Source organism: Zingiber officinale, chromosome 10B, assembly GCF_018446385.1.
Source record: "Zingiber officinale cultivar Zhangliang chromosome 10B, Zo_v1.1, whole genome shotgun sequence".
In the NCBI taxonomy this organism is placed as follows: Eukaryota; Viridiplantae; Streptophyta; class Magnoliopsida; order Zingiberales; family Zingiberaceae; genus Zingiber; species Zingiber officinale.
In genome coordinates, this window is record NC_056005.1 from 93,787,746 (window position 1) to 93,794,374 (window position 6,629).

Consider the following 6,629-nt stretch of genomic DNA (forward strand, 5'->3'; position numbering starts at 1 on the left):
ACGTGCTTCAACGTATCCAAATGACTTTCCGACTGCTCTGGGCTCCTGCTACAAAGCTGCTGCGCTCGACGACTGCTCCAAGGAGTTCCGTTCGCGCTCGGCAGACAGACATCAACACGAAGTGCTTCATCTTTTGATCCTTAAAAGAGTTGGTGAAATTTCCTTTATTGTACTTAATTATTATAAAAGGCAAGTGCAGTGTGTTGCACTTGGCTTCATTCTTATTGTACTCGATTCTCTCTTCCGGGGGTACCGGAAAAGGTTTTTAGTGGACTGCCCATCGATAGGTTCGCGGGACCTAGCCTTGGAGTAGGAGTCGCCGAAGGCTCCGAACCAAATAAAAACTGCCTGTGTTATTTTTGGTGTTGCTTTTCGTATTTACTTTCTGCTGCGTACACTCGTGTTTTAATAATCGAAAAGAAGTGTTTTTCAAAACCACGTGATTCACCTCCCCTCCCCCTCTCATGTGCGTCACGATCCAACACCCTACTTGAAGCTTCCAGAACTATGCTAAATGAATATAATCTACCTAAATATTTTTGGACGGAAGCTGTCAGCACAGCTTACTATGTGCAAAATAGAACTACACTAAATAAAACACACAATAAAACCCCTTTTGAAATTTACTATAACAAACAACCCAATATAAAATATTTCAGAGTATTTGGGCGCCCATACTTCATCCTAAACACAAGAGAACATTTAGGAAAATTCACTTCAAAAGTATAAAATAGAATTTTTGTAGGTTACTCCCTAAATAGTAGGGGCTACAAAGTTCATAATAAGGTTACCCTAAGGATTGAAGAGACTACCAATGTGAAATTTGAAGAATCCAACGAAAACCTAAAACAAACTCAACCAATTGAATTTATTCAAGAAAACAATTCTGAAGGAACCAACCAACCCCTAAATCATGAAGAAGAAGATCAACCTCAAGAGAATCAACATCCTAGAACTATAAGAGTCAACCCTAACCATCCAACTGATCAAATAATTGGTGACCTAGACCTAAGGGTTCAAACTAGGTCATCCTTTAGAAATTTAAGCCAAATATCATTAATCTCAAAAATTGAACTCAAAACCATAGCTGAATCCCTACTTGACCTAGACTGGGTCATAGCTATGCAAGAAGAACTAGCTCAATTTGAGCGTAATGAAGTTTGAGACTTAGTACCACCACCCAAAAACAAGAAAGTAATAGAAACAAAATGGGTATTTAGAAACAAACTAAGTGAAACTGGGGAAATTACTAGAAATAAAGTCAGACTAGTTGCTAAAGGATTTAGTCAAGTAGAAGGACTTGACTATGATGAAACTTATGCCCCGCTAGCCAGATTAGAGTCCATTAGAATGTTACTTAGCTATGCAACCCACAAAGGGTTCAGATTATATCAGATGGGCGTTAAATCTGCGTTCCTAAATGGACTAATAAAAGAAGAAGTCTACGCAGAACAACCACCTGGGTTTGAAAATCTATAACACCCTGACTATGTCTACAAATTAAAAAAAGGCTTTATATGGACTTAAACAGGCACCTAGGGTATGGTATGAAAGACTAACTTCTTACCTAATCTCTAAAGGGTTCAACCAAGGTCAAATTGACCCTACCTTATTTGTCAAGTTAATAAAATAAGATATTTTTATAGCTCAAATCTACGTAGACGATATAATCTTTGGTTCAACAAATTTAGAATTTTTAGATGAATTTACAAGTCTAATGGAACACGAGTTTGAAATGAGTCTAGTAGGTAAATTAACCTATTTTTTATGGTTACGAATCAAACAAACGAATGAAGGAAATTACATTTTTCAACAAAAATACACTAAGGAATTACTTAAGAGATTTGGAATAGAAAATACTAAAGAGATAAAAATACCTATGGCAGTGAACACAATCTTAGATGATGACCCCAATGGGAAACCAGTGGATTTAAAATACTATAGGAGTGTCATAGGTAGCCTACTATACTTAACTGCAAGTCGACCAGATATTTTATTTACAGTTAGTATGTGTGCTATATACCAAACCTGTGCTAAAGAATCTCATTTCACTCAAGTCAAAAGAATCTTTAGATACCTTAAAGGAACAACAAATGTAGGAATTTGGTATCCCAGAACCAATAACTTTGAATTACTAGGATATTCTGACTCTGATTATGCCGGGTGCAAATTAGACTGTAAAAGTACAAGTGGTGGGTGTCAACTACTGGGTCCATCACTTGTCAGTTGGTTTAGTAGAAAGCAACACTGTGTTGCTCTATCCACAACTGAGTCAGAATATATAACTATAGGAGAGTGCGTTGTACAATTATTATGGATGATGCACACCCTAAAAGATTTTAACTTAAATCTTACAAATGTAAAAGTTTTAATTGATAATATTAATTCAATTAACCTAACAAAAAATCCAATGCATCATTTCCGAACTAAACAAATTGAAATTAGGCATCACTTTATCAGGGATCATGTCACTAAAGGTGACATTGAACTCAAATATATTGAGTCCAAGTCAAATTTAGCAAACATATTCACAAAACCACTCCCTGAAAGTGAATTTATCAATCTACGTAGAAAATTAGGGATGTGTTTAATAGATTAGGATTTTCAAAATTCAAAACTGTTTTCAAAAATGATTGTTTTAAATCCTAGGTTAAAATTGTTTTATTCTTTCAAAAATTTCCTATTTTTAGAACTTTAAAAATGTTTTTTAGCCCTAGACTAGGTCAATCCCTTAGGAATCATGTTCCCCTAGGACTAGTACTTGAGCATCTCACCAACACCCTAGTTTTACCTTGCTTGTGATTGACGAACATAGAAAGGGGTGAGATGCATAGGCCAGTTGCCTAGACTTAAGATGTTTATGTCAGTGCATCGATATAAGTCTGGGCGTTAAATACTAAACATATATTAATCAAGTTAAGTTATTCAGTTTAGTCAAATACTAACTGATTACAATGCACTTAACTTGACTAACCAAGTAAAGCTACTATTTTCTGATAGTCAGTAATGTTAGGATGTATACTAAAAGCCTAGCTTTTGGTATAAACATTTATCTAGAAATAAAAATCACATTGGTCAAATGTCTACATTTATGATAAATGTAATTGTTGAATTAATTTATATTGTAGATAACATGGTGTGTGGTGTCACACACAAAAGATCATGTTATCGGTTCCTTATAAATTATAAACAGTAGCTCATGACCAAGATGGAAAGGAACAAACCATTGGAAGGTCGTAGTGTAATTAGGTATTAGTTTATCTTAACTATATAATTATACTAGTACACTTAGAGTGTATTGAGTAGGACCATTTGAGGTTGTTTCTTTTATACTGACTTTATAAAGGAACAAAGATCTCAGTTATTATAGAAGTGTGTGCTCTTAATCCTAATATAATAACAAGCACATATATTTGATATTTATTTCTTTAATTTATCAATGGGTGAGATTTAGTTCGATAAATCAATAAGCCCGATAAGTTGGGAAATGATATCACTTATAGTGTATGTTGTTGATTATAGAAGGAAACTGTGTCTTAGTGATCTAGGTTGAGTATGTCCCCAAGAGGAGCTCATAAGGATTATCATGTTAAACCCTGCAGGTGGACTTAGTCCGACATGATGATGAAGTTGAGTGGTACTACTCTTGGAGCTAGATATTAATTAAGTGAGTTGTCAGTAACTTACTTAAGTAGTGGACATTTGTTATCTTAAACACAGGGAGACTAACACACTCATAATAAGAAGGAGCCCAAAATGTAATTTGGGATTGGCGCGGTAGTTCAATAATAGTTCTCTAGTGGAATGAATTATTATTGATAAAATTAAGTTGTGTGTTCGGGGCGAACACAGGATGCTTAATTTTATCGGGAGACCAAAACAAATTCCTCCTCTCGGTCCCTATCGTAGCCTCTTAATTATAGAGTACTATACCCACCTATACCCACCTTCTTATCCATCCCATAGGGGCCGGCCAAGCTAGCTTAGAGACCAAGCTAGGGCCGGCCAAAGTTTGGTTCATGGGTGCTTCAAGGTGGTCGGCCCTAGCTTGGGTTCAAGCTTGGTGTGGCCGACCCAAATTAAAATAAAAGGATTTTTATTTTTAAAATTTTTCTTATGTGAATAACATGATTTAAAAGAGAGTTTAAAAATTTAAATCTTTCCTTTTATAAGATTCTACAAAAGATTAAGAGAAGAGCTAAATATCTTTCCTTATTTGTAGATTAAAAGGTTGATTTTAATTTTAGTAAAAATTTTCCTTTTAACCATGTTCATGATTTAAAAGAAAGTTTAAAATTAATAATTCTCTTTTATTAGTTTCTATAAAAGATTAAGAAAAGATTTGATATCTTTCCTTATTTGTAGATTGAAAGGAGATTTTAATTTTTTAGATAACTTTCCGGAAATTATCCACATGTTTAAATAAAGATTTAATTTATAAAATTTCTTTTTAACCAATCATGAAGGGATTAAAATTATTGGAGAAATTTTTTATAAAATTTCTGGAAGCAAATAAGGAAGTTTTAATTTGTGTTTAAAATTTTTATTTGCTTGGAGATTTGGTGTGGCCGACCATTATAATAATGAGAAGAAAAATTATTTTTAATTAAATAAATTTTTCCTTTTCATGGTAAAGGAATTAAGGAAGTTTTTATTAAAATTTTCTTATTTGCCAAGACCAAGGATTATAAAAGAGGAGGTAGAGGAGCCTTCATGGGTGAACAACCTCTATTCTTTTCCTCCCTCTCTTCCTTGGTTTTGGTGGCCGACCCTATTTCTCTCCTCTCCTCTTGTTGGCCGAAACCTATCTTCTTGGTGGAGCTCTTGTTTGTGGCCGGATCAAGGAAGGAGAAGAAGAAGAGAAAGCAAGTCTCGTCTCTAGCATCCCTTGGAGCATTGGTGGTGGCCGAAATTCTTCATCCTTGAAGAAATTTATTGTGGCCGAAATCTAGAAGAAAGAAGGAAGGTGGAAAGGTGGTTCTCATCTCGGAAGATCGTTGCCCACACAACGTCCGAGGTTAGAAGAGGAATACGGTAGAAGATCAAGAGGTCTTTCTAAAAGGTATAACTAGTATTTTTTCTTTCCGCATCATACTAGTTATTTTTGGAAATAATACCAAATACAAGAGGCATGTGATTCTAGTATTTCGAATTTATTTTCGATGTTGTGTTCTTTTGTTTTTCTTTTTCCTTTTGATTTGATTGTTCTTTTCGGTTGACCTAAAGTTATTTAAGGAAATTAAATATTAGTTTTCCTTAAAAGGCTTTGTCTAGTAGGTGGTGGTTGCTCCCATATCCAAGAAGGCCATGTGCCTCGCCACGTCAGTACTGGAAGCCAATTTTGGAAATTAATATTTAATAGAATTAATAACCTACGTGATTTGGATCGAAAGTGTTAAGTTCCGCAGGAGATTCAAGTCTAAACCTAAAAGAACAAATAAATTAAACTTTGGATCAAACGTGTTAAGTTCCGCAGGCGATCCAAGTTTAATTTAAAAGAACATATGGTAGCTAGGAAAAAGGTTCAGACCTTTGTACAAAATTTTTGTACAGTGGAACCATTAAGTTTTCCGAGTAGCAACCAACAAGTAAGTACCTAATTGGTTAGACAGCTATTTTAAATGTCAGGTTTAAGGGGAGGATTAAATCAACTTATTTTCACACTTAGCACCAAAATTATTTTCTCCACCTTAAAAATAATGTCTTTTCTAAATTTTTTTTTCAGTTTTGAGATTGAATTTCATAAACTAAGGTTTTGAAATTTGAAGTTTTTACAAACTTAGTGTTGAAAAATCTTAATCAGTTTTGAAAAGTAGACTTTTCAAACTTAGTTTTGAAATTTTGATTTTGAAAACTTATGTTTGAAATTTTTTTTTGATAAATCTATTTTTGAAAACTAGCTTTTATAAACTTAAATTGGATTTTATAAACTAAGATTTTGAAAACTGATTCTTTTACAAACTTATTTTGAAAAATTTTAATTAGTTTAGAAAAAGTAGATTTTTCAAACTTAGATTTGAAATTTTGATTTTGAAAACTTATGTTTGAAAAGTGTTTCAAAGTTGAAACTTATTTTGAAAATTTAAAACTTGATCTTAAAATTTGAAACTTATACACTTATGTTTGAAAATTAGACTATCTAAACTTAACGTTCCTAAACTTATATTTGAAAATTAGTTTTTCAAATTTTTTATTGGAAAATTCTTTCTAAGTTTGCAAATTCATTTTGAAAATTAATTTTGTAAAAATTATCTCAAAATGTACTAACTCATTACTAAGTTATTTTGCTACAATTAACTACTTTTCAAAACTTAGTTATGTTACAAAAGTTAAGTTACTATATGGTGAAATTTAAAACTCCCCCAAGTTGACTTGACATCATTTCTTATAATTTTTACTTTGTCTGTACTCTGTATTGTTGCTTATGTCCTTATTTGATGAATGCCAAAGGGGGAGGGATAGGTGGTTAAGTTAGAGCAACAAAATGTCAAATTTAAAAAATTAAAAAATAACTTAAACCTTAAAAATCATGCTTGGTTTTTGTATATCTTTTCACTAACTTAACTAGGTTGTCATTCCATCAAAAAGGAAAAGATTGTTGGTGTGGTTAGTACTAACGGTCTAACTCA